At 35.2% G+C, this 13,583-nt stretch overlaps 1 protein-coding gene across 4 annotated transcripts in view; it reads left to right on the forward strand.

The window, feature by feature from the left end:
• LOC116429004 (transmembrane protein 114) overlaps positions 1-13,583 on the forward strand; it is a 49,411-nt gene that overhangs the window by 558 nt on the left and 35,270 nt on the right. Inside the window, exon 2 of one of the 4 annotated variants that reach the window (XM_076373595.1) lies at positions 124-274. The exons of 2 other annotated variants lie outside the window; for them this stretch is intronic. The gene's annotated coding sequence lies outside the window, so the exon portion shown is untranslated. Of the gene's footprint in view, positions 1-123; positions 275-2,966; positions 3,231-13,583 lie in introns of those variants that run through there. One more of the 4 variants, XM_031981339.2, reaches the window with a different exon arrangement.

Genomic DNA, 13,583 nt, shown 5'->3' on the forward strand with positions numbered 1-13,583 from the left:
TAGGTTTATTATGAACGTCTGTAAACCTAGTTAATGTTTTTATTGGTATTAGTGGGGAAATTAGTATTGAAAATGAGATGAGAGAAGATGAATGAGGCATAATTAGAATCGTGTTGCTTTCAGGACCTTTCTCGTGAACACGCAGCGTCCAATTGCATTTTTAGGCTGTTTTTGCGCGACGGTAAATGACGCGTAGGATGGATACTGAATGTACTTCTAGGTCACTTGATCACTGAGGAATTCGGGTGATTGATCAGTTTTCAGTTTTGCTGCGGTAATTTTCTGGCGCCTTCTATCGCTTATTATTCATCGATACAGTTACACATAAGTAATCGAAACTATAGAACTGTGAGTTAGAGACACCTCTTGTCATCGAGTTATCTTCTAAACAGTACAGTAACACTTTGTTTAATCTTTTGCATCGACCAATGCTCACTCTCAATGGCCACTTGATTTAATACATAGAAAATTATGAAATTTAATATTTAAAATTAAGCTTTGTACAAAGTATCGATATGTGAAATTTTTCGTTGAGTTGCTTTCGAAATATATTTTCTGTGTTTCGTTAGAAAATATTGGATATTTCTAGTGAAATACTTTCGGAGTGCAAAGGGTCAATATGTTCGTGACCTGTGTTTGTTTAATAGCAATCTCCGTAATGTTTATATTTTATGAAATGGAGCGAATCGTCTGTATAAAATGCGAATGGAATTCAAGATAAAAACCTCGTCAAATTCGTACTAGTTAAACGCATTAAAATTTTCAATAAAACCACAAGTAAAAATTATTTTATTTTTATTACACAAAATGTTAATTATTGAACGTTACAAATACGTGACGCTGGTTGTGAAGGTGTTTTAACTCTCGGGAGAGGTTCCTAGAAGACAAAGCTTCACTCGAAACAGTGTTGAACGAGGTCAAAAGATAGCACACAGGAAAATAGGAACATGCGACTAAGAATAATGTTTCACTTCAACTTTATGTTGATTTTGTATTAAATTAGTAACTAGTTTCCGACGACGATTGTTTAGGATTCAAGGAAAAACCACATTATATCGAATTAACGTTAATGGAGGTAACGTTAAATGTGGTTTCACTGTATTTATAAATTAGTGGTAGCGTTCAGACGATAATACAGTATCGTGATACAATAGCATCTCAATTATCCTATTTAATTGGACGACTAACAGTCTAAATAATTGGAGAGTCGAAAAGAAATTCTTCAATGTTCGCAAGATTCAATCGTATATAATTTAAAGTACAACTTGAAAAGTGGAATGATTGAATTTCCGAATAATCAAGATTATAAATAATCTAAATGGCAAATGATAGTGACTCATTTCGAGTAACCCGAGAGTCTCGGTCGCTTGCAACGCTTTTCGTATCCAGACAGCAGACAAAATACTCCATCAAATTATTGACACGAGAGTAACGCGACGCAAGCAAGCGTGTTTGAGGCAAGAAGATATCCTTAGCTAGATGACAAAAGGGAAAAACAAAGAAAAACGGAAAAGATACGTTTCAGTGTGAATTTCATGAGCACATTGTGCACTATACTAAGTAGTATTGTCTACGTGTGACGTCGCGTGAACGCGGTCTTAACATCGTTTATGTGGGTCACGTGAAATTACGTTTTCTATGTAACGTTGGTTACATGCGTGACCTGTGAAAATACGTTCTTAATCCATGGCTTTATAATATTCACTAGAACTCGCGATAATGCTTTGAAACTAATTTAAAAAATATTCAGAAGTGTAATTTATTATATCCGAATAAATACAATTGTATTCTTTCGAGTAGAAATAAAATATTGTCTGTCTTTCCTAAACGTTTAATCTTCATAGTAAACATGGACTTACAATGAACGCAGAAATCTTCTTTGCCTGGTGATTATTAAAGACGATACAGCTTTAAAGAGAATAAATGCAAATGAAATCATATGATAAGAGGTTAATATGCTGTTGGTTGATCGCAAGACACGTACAATTCGAAGCAGCGTGTAAAACATATTTTATTGATATATGTATATGTAAGGAACAATTAACAGTGAAAATTGAAAAACATGAAAAAACATTAAATGAAAAGTATATTACATTAGAAATTGTCAAACATCGAATTCAAAGAGTTAGGTGCATCGAAGAAGATATTCAGCACGCCAAGTGTTAAACTAGACTACTAGACCATTTGAGAGTAAAACTACCACGAGTTGCTCTCGACAGCGTTCATCGCAAGTGGATACAATAATCGCTTTTAACCTAATATTCATTCGTAAGAAATGATAAGTGCAACGTAAGAGCAACTAGTAACAGTTTTGCTTAGCTTTCACCTAAAAATGGCCATTCGGAAATATGAATTATTGTAATTTAGTATTCAGATCATTTATTACAAACGAATACCGTGTTAAAATTTACTGTTCCACATCGTCAAAATCATCTTCATTTACAAATCATAATAATATCTTTCTCTAACCCTTTCTCGAACTTACTAACATCTTTCCTCTCAAATAGCTTTAGCCCAATACAAACAATTTATCGTCAAACTCCCTATCACATCATATCCCTCCAATTTCAAGTCCACGCTCCATCAACGAATGCGAAAAAAAGTATATTGCTAACAACAAAAAGTAACGATAAGAAATGCTTCATCTGCATCGGCTTTTATAAAGCTCGCGTCCATCATCTTTCGTTTTTCCCGCATCGAGTTCTCCTTCTTCTCTTCTCTCGTTCTTTTGATTCGCTTATTGTTTCAGTTATTTATTCCCCATGCGATCACGGCCCCCGCCCCCTCCCGCGCTTCGCGATCTCCAGTTTTTACGTCGTCAACGTCACCCGTCGGGCAGCTTCGACTTTATTTTTGATGTCGCCGATCCCGGCTATTCCGTCGACGATTTCAGCCGACGTTGAAACTCTTTTTCGTTCACGTGCGACACGGAATCTGCGTTTCTCCGCGTTCGTAATGCGCAACATTTTACGGAATGACGGTGATTGAATTAGAAGGGGTGGGTTCTTTTTTTTTGTTCGTCGCCCGTTAAGGGGCTGTCGGGTGTGTATTTTTAGGGCTGCTTCAGCGACCTCTGTTTCCTTGTAATTTCTTCTTTTTTTCGGTTTCCTTTTTGTCGAGCGTTTAATTTGATTCGGCGTGGATAACGAAGTGCCGCGGGGTTTCGATTAGGAAGGAATTCGTGATTATCACTTAATTTAAATGCAGAACATCTTGTCTCCGTGCGGGGGGTAAGTTCTCTGGGGAAATTAATTGTGTTCCGCTGTCAGTGCTGCATTCAGAGTAGCTTTTGATGAATTGATTTTGCAACTTTTATGCTGTTCGTGCGATGACCGGTTAAAGAATTAATTAACTGTTTCATTAGCGAAATGTTGGGATTCTGTTCTTGATTACACGCGGGGGGATATTCAGTTTTAATTTATCAGTGACTCTGCGGTGTAGTTTTGAAATTAAAAATATTTGTGTTTATCAGTTCGTTATTATTTACATGAAAACATTGAACCAATTTCCATCTACGGGTTTTGATCTATTTTTAGCGATACTTTGATGTTATAACTGGTAAACATTGGAGAAATATTTATTCGTAGTGGATATAGGTATTTACAATTTAAACATGTGATAGAATTCCTATAATTTTGCAGATATTAAACTGTAAATTTGTAATTTGAGGCAGTTCATTGTAGCCAGGAAACGTAGACAGAATTTTATTTCCAAAAATTCCTGTACTCACAGCAACATAGTGTTAAACTTTGTAAAAATATTTGTTATGGCATTTTGTAAATTTAAAAAAGCTGCGAATGTATAAAAACTGCAATTTATTCATAATGTACATACATAAACTGTTAAGTGCAATTATTCCGATCATTTTTAACATACATATAATTAATATTACTCTTTTTTAATAAATATAACTTATGGAATATATCGAGAACATATAATCACGGTTTCTAATTTCCATATTGTTTAAATTATTAAATGGTTATGTCCTATGTAATACGTACGTATATCTTCGGTGACCTGTACGCTACCGTCCGTTTTAATCCAAGTCGGCTAATTCCGGCCTTTGTCTTGCAGCAACAATTGATTTTCGAGTTACGGTATCAACGAGTTATTCAATTCAATGGAATCCCACCGTTCGCAGTTAATTTCATTCAATTCTGGCGAAATTTCGGCATGCATTGAACTTCGGATGAATAGATTTTCATTTCGGCAATATAATAACGATTATACAAGTTGAAATCAATAACTGCAATTATTTGGTTTCGAAATTACTGGAGCGACCAATTTTATAATTGTTATCGATGATAAAATAATTAAATTGTACTTCAATTAACATTAATGTTTGGTTTCGATATCCATAAAATATAATTAACTCTGCAAGAGAATGGTTTTATCAAACTAATTATTTTAACAAAGAATTTAATATCCTTTGCGTATATATATATATATAGATTGTTCAGCAAAAGATCCAATTAATTTTTATTGTCTGTATCCTCACGTCGCGAAATTCAGTTCTGCAAATAATGTACGATGTCATGCGGAAATAATCAACCCTGAGCAAATCTTAGGAGAATACTACGTTCGTTTATCAAGCGTGTATTTCTCTTCTTTTCCGTTATATTCCAGCAGAGAGGAAAGTTTCATACTCTGTGTATGGAAATGAAACTATTCTTACGGTACAATGTTAAACGACTTTCCCCCGTATTTAATTTATATAATTGAACTCGATTCGTTTCGAGGTTTATTCACTTTCATAATTAATATGAACGAATGAACATTTCGACCAGACATCGTCGCAATGATCGCAACGACAGTTACCTTTGTGCAAGCTTTTATGGATATTCTTTTCTTCGTTTTTTTTTTGTTGGAAAAGGTTGGGTTAATATTTGCGTCTCCCTCGACAGTATTTTTTTGCGATAATTAACAGCTTTATCACATGACAGGCAGCAGTTTCGCATGTCACCATTTGCTTTCGCAACTTGTAAATTGATCATGGGGTGGGTCTGGAAATTTCACCCTCATGCCGCTGAGGGTTCAATACTCGGCTACCCCTTGTTTCTACCCTGAAAGTAATTTTCCCCGATGCATTTCGTGAATCTTGTTCACTTGGCTACGACAGCGTACAAGATTGTTCGAGACGAACTTTCAACGTACAGGAAATGCTAAACGAAATAGAACATCAATCGGTGTTAACGTAAATGATATTGTTATACTCGGCGATGGAGAAATAATATTCTAAACTTATATATACACGAGCTGCAAAATAGAGAGAATTCAAATACAGTACTCCGAGTGTTAAATTGCATAATAACTTCTGAAAATTAAAGCTACATAGAATTGCATGATAATGTGGCTTATAAATTTGAATGTTATAGCATTCATGTCATTTTGCATCAGAATGATAATGTATACTATAACATTCACGTCCACGAACAAGTTAATTTAGAGTAAAGGGGATGATCTTACATAATAAAATAATTTAAGGTTAATTTATGTCACTTTATATATTACTTCGAATTATTAAAAATTATAAAATATTATATATTACTACACAAATAATACCAATACAAAATTTGTAATTGTAACAAAGTGTTCTAAGAAATGATTAACCCTTCATGGACAAGATCTAGAAATTAGTCCGGACAAGAATTTCACTGAAAAGCAGAAAGTTGAAACCGTAGTCAGCATATGAAAATTATTTTTTAGGAATTCACATAAAGACAATTCTTTTATTAAACAATTAAACGAAGATTGATGTTAGAAACATCTGAACGTTATTTGGGAAAAGTTAATGAATTGAAGATACAATAAAAAACACACGTCTATTCATAAACTTATTTTTCTCTTAATAAACATGACTTTATATTGATTAGTCAGTTATTAGTATGACAGATAGTTTATTTCGTTAATTACTGTTCTTTATCAGTTTAGTCTCATTCTCCAGCAAAGTGAGCAGGGTTTCTAGCGCAAACACGGGACACAGCAAACTGTATGTACGTCTACGGGAAGCTCCTCGAAACACAAGACCATAATCGGAGTGTATAACGCGCACGTAGCTTCTCCTTGCTGTACTTAAGATCGATAGTAATCGCGGCGAAACGGCATTGACACGCTTTCCACTGTTTGCAGTTTGATTCGGCTGAAATCTCTATGAGTTTTCAGAAATAAAACGAAAGTCGTAGTAATTTGGACCGTAGAACTTTTTCAAGGATGTTTATTTGTTTGACTGGGACTTCGAAACTGATTTACATAAAGGCAAACAAAACAAGATGGCATCCTTGTTTTCATAATTTCTGTATTCATATGATTGGAGATTGAAGAAAACGACATAGAAAACTTTTTACAATATTTGTCAGAAAAAACCATTTTCTATATTGTTTTCCTAATTATAAAAATCTGCAATCTAATCATAAACCATTCAAGAAATGCAACAGGAATAATGAAAAATCTAGAACACTCTCACAAACGTTCCAATATTTTAAGGGCTAAATTAATCTTGGTTTGATGATGTCTTTCAAAACATATCGTTAAAATAGTATAAATAGAACATTAACAGAACAATGAGGTCTTATAATAGGCGACTATAAGTGCAGTCGCATCTGAGCTAAAGCGTTCAGCAATAAGCGTTCCTCGATATCTCGTTTTCAACTTCAGCGAACGTGTTTTGCAAATCTTCCTACTACGTGCTTTCATGAGTTCGATAATACTCCTACTCACACATCAACGGGCAAAACGACCTTTTCAGCTGTAAAAGGGTTTCCTGCGTTCCGCTGTTCTTATTACATCCTCAGCTTCGCTTTGATTGTGCGTTTCCTTCCTTCCGATGTTTGAAAGCAAAAAATAAGGGTGGGAAAAAATGTCCAAGTCTTTTAAATGAATTTTTTCTATATTTTCTTTAATCCTTAATAGTAGACCATTTTCTAACAATACTCACTTCACGTATAAAATAAAAGAGCAATGGCTAAATGTATAGAAAACATTAATGAGACTTCTAACCCTTTGCATTAGGCAATATTCTTCATTATACATATTCATTATGTTCTGACGAAATATTGATAATACTAGTTGCAACTAACATAAAGAAAAATCTTGCATAAATTAAGGATCAGGACCATCTTATTTCTATGTTCCATACGTTGATGCCTTGTACAAAATTTAATATTGAATTTGAATGTTTATAAATTTACTATATTGAAACAAATGGCGACTGGGGGTCACCCCTCGAGTGCAAAGGGTTAATATAACAAAATAGAAAATGATCTCAAATTAAAGGAAATGTGATAAATAAAAACGAAAACAACATTTTTTACATTTCTGTGTAATAGATTCTTCCAACTGTCAAGGGTTAGAATTATTTTAAATTTAATTTTAATTCTTTGAACCCGAGGGCTTTTGAAATTTGTCATTACAAACTGTACAATTTTTTCATTGAATATATCATAACATTTATGTCTACAATCGATAAAAAACAGTAAAATACATTTTTAATTTTTTTCTCATACACGTGATACTTATTTACATGTTAATATGCTCTTTCTATGAAAACTGCGTCGAGCTGCTGGTAATACAAGCGAGGAAATGCTTTGAGTGCAAAGGGTTAACGATATTCCAATTTTTCTTAACGAAACTATAAAAATATGCATGTCAGAAAATGCTCGAACAAATTCCTCCCTCAAAGTACGTCGAAATATAAACAAAAATATGGTTACGACGTATTCCGTACTTCCGTATGTTATACACGTACATCCGTTTGATCTATATATTCTATTTGAAATTTTATGTGCATATATAGGAGGGAGATCCGAAAGAGCAACCGTAAATCCGCCATTACGTCCTTTACAGTAGAAGCAACCCCCTGCATTTTTACATGATGCCCCAAGGTATACGGGCGAGCTTTATCTGCCACGCGAAACCATAGAGACTTTATGTCGTCATTAGGTTAACCCAGATATCTCTCGAACAATAATGAGCAAAACCTGTATAAGATTTATATAGAACAAAGAGGTCGCAAAAGTTTAACGAGTTCCTTATTATCCTATTTTAGCTGCTATTTTTCCACAAAATTAAACAGAGTAAATAGGAAACGTTTACTTTAGCGAATAAAACGATATTTCAACTGATTAAAACTACCGAGCATCTAATACGATTGACATGTAATTTTTATAAAAATTGTAACGACAAATTTTTATCGGTTTCTTCCTGTATTCATTATAGTATTCAGGTGAAACTTTTAAGTTTTCAAATCATTTCAGATATTTAACTCTTTTAAAATATCAATCATTATAGAATAAGAAAACTGAAGACCGTCATTTTGAAGTAGTAGCAGCGTTAAAATTAATTAACCCTTTGACGTAGTATTTTCCTTTACCTTTAAGCTCATGTAACTTTCTGTTATCAGCAGTTCGCAAGGAACGTAAAGAAATTTTCCATTCCATTATAAATGGAAATTTACTTTGAGAATAATACATTTGTAATGGAAAATAGTTGTTCACTTCAATGATCCATACGTAGTAAATAAGATTGATTTTTAAAATTCAAATTATGTTTAAGTACACCTGATCCTTTGTTTAAAAATCCGTTCCACGAGGATCCGTTTAATGAAAATCGCATAGAGTTTATCGGTGCAAAAGAAAACAAAATATTGAAAAGAAGAACTGGTATAAGTTTAAAAAAAAATATTTACTTCGCATAGCCATGAAATTTCACAAAAAAGAACTAGATTTTATTCAATGTTATCAAACCGAGTATGTTACTAAGTTGAGGACAGAGTGTGTGTCACTGTGTCATATACTCAAGATCGAAGAATAATTAATATCATCGCGAGGAACGATTGAGAAAGGTCGAAAAGGATGGCTTGTCACTCGACGGATGGAACCGTATATTTTACACGAGGTTCGAGCAGGTTCGAACCAAGTGAGTAAAGAGTTCCGAAAAATTTGGCATTCGTTCAACCGGATAGTTATCACTTCTGCGAGGGTTCATTAATCAGGCATCGGATTATATTTTGTTTGATGACAATCCTCTCGGGTTTATTTTAAAGCGAAACGGTCGGGACGTGACGCCGGGCAGGCGTGTTTCATAATTTTATGAATCATTTGTTTAAGGATATTTTTATCGTCACCCGGTAACGAACACCGGCACGCGTCGCGTCCGCGTCCCTTTGACCGCGCAAGGCTGCGCACGGGGGATTTCATGCATTCTCCTCCTTTGATCTCGGACACAAACCATAAATTATTCATTTAAGGTTTTTTCTTTTTTGTAAATCCACTCGGGAGGAGTCCTTCGATAATCCTTGACCTCCGCGTTTAAAACGGGTCGCTTAAACGCTGAACTTTCGCCGAGCCTTTGGAAAAAAGGTCCGCGAACGGAGCTTCCGTGGCATTTGATTCTATGCATTATTGTCTTTCGATGGATGTTATTTCAGTGCCAGATCCTTTTTATCGTTAGTTCGTTCAGTTGTACTTGTGGCTAATAAATTTCAGCATAGAAATACGACTATGGCTACAGAGTAGTGGTACGTGTAAGGATTGAATATCTTTTATCATATTATTTCTGGAAAATCCTGGGATAAACATTTTCCAATAGTAGCATGAACATAATAGTAATAGCATTATTATTGTTATTATGGATATTGTTATTATTATTGTATTATTATTATTGATAATAACATAGTACTAATAATTTAAACGATCAGTGCAATTTGGCATTAAACTTTATTAGAATTAAGGTAATGAAAACATGTTTCGTATCATCATTATTATCAACTATACTTCATAAGAAAACTTGGGATACTTACATATTTCTCAACAGGGCTGAAAGGGTTAAACAATTAAAAAGAGTAACATCTACAAACTACCCTCTCTCACATATACATTAAAATAATATATTTCGAACAAACGATTCTACAAAATTCCATGTAATATACATTCGAACAGAACCGAAAGGTTGAATTCGAGCAAAATTTATTCTTTCTAGAAAGATCAAATGCAAAAGACATCGCAGGCAAGGCGACAAACTTTCCGAACGATCCAATACGTCTAGATCTTCTTCTTCTTCTTCAAGACTCTTAGGGATTCAAAACTCGTGCTGGCATTATATTACGCCCAACCCGACTCATTCCTCGTCAAATTGCTTTCCCCACGCGTACCCTTTTTCATTTTATCCCGGAACAAGGATGAACGTTAGACCAGTGTCCCCGAGCTTTCCTCTTTTTTCTCGGCTCCCGCCGCACCGGTGACAAGCAAATGTCTCTACATTCTAGGGCGGGCTTGTTCAACCCTCCATGAGCCACGGGTTGTATTCTGCTCGAGAAGAAATCATAAGTTAGTAACTTCACGGGATTACGACTGGAATACTCATTAACGCGTTCACTGCGACGAGAATTTGGAGTGCTTTGTATAATGTTATTTATTCTTTTTACAGGCAAATAATATTAGAATTAATTATTAATGATTAAATATTTGGTATCATGTTGTTAAGTTGTACTATTACCTCGTTACTTAGCATACTAAATATTTTTATTTGACAATTGTTTTTAAGGGATTTGAAAGCTCCCGTTGACGACGACCACTGTGACTCAATGTGTAAACACTAAACGTATCGCGACGGGTCAAATGATCGATTTAAAAATTTCATTTAAAATTCTACATTTTCCTTCCTCCATTCAAGACACAAAGTGTCTTGATGTAAAAATACCATACGTTGATAAATAAAATTTTATAAATGTGTATCTCGTTTTATTTGACAAGTTCGGTTACTTACTGATACATCATCGTGTATAGCGTTGGCACGTTTAGTGTTAATAATACTAAATACAAATTAATCTTTAGGCATGAACATGCGGTCTCTCCCATATATAAAATATCGCGAAATCAATGAAATTTTCATTATATAATTGATACCATTACTACGTACAGATATTTAACACTAAAACTATTAGACAGTTCAAAATGACCTATTTCTTCTTTTACAATCACTGAAAAGATCCAAGCGTTTCTCAGGGAAATAACAAAGTAAGCAAAACTTTTCGTCGAATAAACGTCGTTTAAAATATCAAACACGACCTAACAAAATACTGGATACCCCTAGGATCTAGGGGAAAACGCGCGTTGAAGCGAAGTCGCTCGCAACGAGGACCGCGGATTCGAATTCTTGCGGTCGTGTCGGAGCACCGGCACTCCGAATTTTCTCAGGAGCGCTCTTTGCCAGCCGACGAAGCCGGGAAACGCCTGTGTTTATTCGAGGAGAGCTCCCGGCTTTTGGCTATTGTATTTATACCGGCCAACCGAAGCAGACGCACTGCATATATCAGCCTTTAAACACGCCAGTTTCGAAAACAAGTGAGTGCGCGGGGAGATCATGAACAGTCTGGCTAATGTCATCGGGTTCGCCAGCGATTCCCGTGCAATTACCGTGGCCGACGAAGGACAGCGGACGAGTCCCATTAGGCCGCCGTTCGATCATCTCACGCGCTCGATCATGATATCGTTGGATCATGAGAAACATCAAATGAATTCGAATTAACGCTAGATTTATGGAACGAGTCAGTTTCACTCGTATTGAATTCTATAAACGTTATCTGGCAAATGTTCCGGTCGATTTTCATTAATGAGCGAATATGTTTCCTAATAGTTTTAGACGTCTAATTTCCTACAATAAAATAAACTGTATAATAATTGTTTTTAAGGAATAAACGTTGTCTGTTTGAGAAAGAGAATTCTCGTTTCTCGATGCGAATGTGTTAAGATACTAGATTGTATATTATATATTAATTACAAAAGTAATTATTACAGTTTTAATAGACGGATGTTGGCATATCCTAGTTTAGAGGAAAGTTTTAGCAAAAACTGCCCGATGCGAATGTGATAATACTCGAACTATGGCGGTTTGCTCATTTCGCGGTTGTTGATATCTTGGTGTTAAATATCCGAAATATCTTTAAAAATAGTTTTGTTTAAATGCTAAAATGAATATATAAAGAAACTGAAGAAATCAGTTGTTACAGTTTTCATACAGAATTATATTAAACGCTAATTCTAGTGTTAATTGAACGAAAGGTTGGCAAGGCCTGCTTTAGACGTTGTCTCTTATCAAATTTCGATGAAAGTTGATGGGTGATAAGTTTCCAATGAATGCAATTATTGTTATGGACAACTTTTGCTCTTTTTATTTGAAGTATAATTAAGTTGTATTTCTAAAATTCTTAAAATTGGCTGGGTGTCTGTAAGTAATTGTGATTATATTTAGATCTATCGAGTTAACGCGTCAGCAAGTTTCATCGAATTCGAAGGTAACATTTTTTGGTAACCTCATTAGATTTCCGACATTTTATTACGAGTCGTTTAAAGTTCTTTTTTTTTAAGCGTTTCTCCGTGGAAGTAAAGTAATAATAGCGCGAGGATGTTGAAATCCGAAGTAAATGCAACTCGAGTTAGCTCATTCTTCAGGGAACGGTTTATTGCGATTTTTCTACAACACGGCGGTGCCTTAAAATATTACTTCGACAGTGAGATTTACAGTGCTGTAAATAATAATTAAAATGCTTGGCAGTGTTTCTCCTCTAAATATTAGCTTTGGTACGCAAATAAACGGTAACATTATTGCGTTAATATACAAGGCTCGCGCTCGAAATGATCGCGCACGTGAGCGGCCAATTGCCTTTTCACGTGTCCGTGGTCGATAGAAAGCTGTATAATTTACTTAAATTATTTATAGACGCAGGTGCAGGATATTACCTATTACCTTTCCAATGCCTCCACCGACGGGTGCAGCTCGTGTGCATTTTCGTTAACCTTTTATATCGCGAGTTACTCTTTATCCCTCTCATTTAAAACGCTCGTAATTCTTTGTACATTATACTGCGATCAACTTCGTCGGCTTTATGTTACAATGTACTAGAAGTTTATGGACGGTCACCGGTGCTTTAGATAACTAGTCGCATATTTTTTACATAATAACGTAGCACGAGATTTATCATTCTCTTTATCTGCCAAGATTTACAGCACATTTCAGAGTGCAGTTTAATCAATTTTGTTGCCTCGATGTTGCAAACTATTAAGATGTAAGTCTGTACGCAATTTATTACATAATTGCTCGTGTTTTCTAAGTGACGTTTCGGGGCGAAATTTATTATCGTTTATTTAACTCGTAACTCCCAAGTTGCAAGTTTTTAAGTTACAAGCTTCCAAGCTACAAACTCCCAAGTTGCACGCTTGTAAGTTGCAAGTTTCAAAATTGCAAGCTCCCAAGTTCTGAATCTCCAATCTTCGACTTCCAATAAATATATAATGCCACGGAACAAAAATTCTAACGATTCCCTTTCCAACGTAGTTTCCCTAATACCACTTCGAAAAACGAGATTTCGCGCGTCATTTGATCGAAATAAGTCTGACGGAGTTCCGTGAACGGATCCCCGCGTTATCGTAAATTTGACAAACGCTGAGTGTCGGGCATAGTCTAACGCGATTAGACCGATTTAGAAGGATCGTTATTTAAGCCTGTCGCGACGAAATTGAACCCGCGGCGAACGATAAAACGCCGATAAAGCCGGCCGAGTTTAATCGGTGGAAACGTGCCGCACGCCA

The sequence above is a fragment of the Nomia melanderi genome, chromosome 14 (assembly GCF_051020985.1).
Source record: "Nomia melanderi isolate GNS246 chromosome 14, iyNomMela1, whole genome shotgun sequence".
Lineage (NCBI taxonomy): Eukaryota > Metazoa > Arthropoda > Insecta > Hymenoptera > Halictidae > Nomia > Nomia melanderi.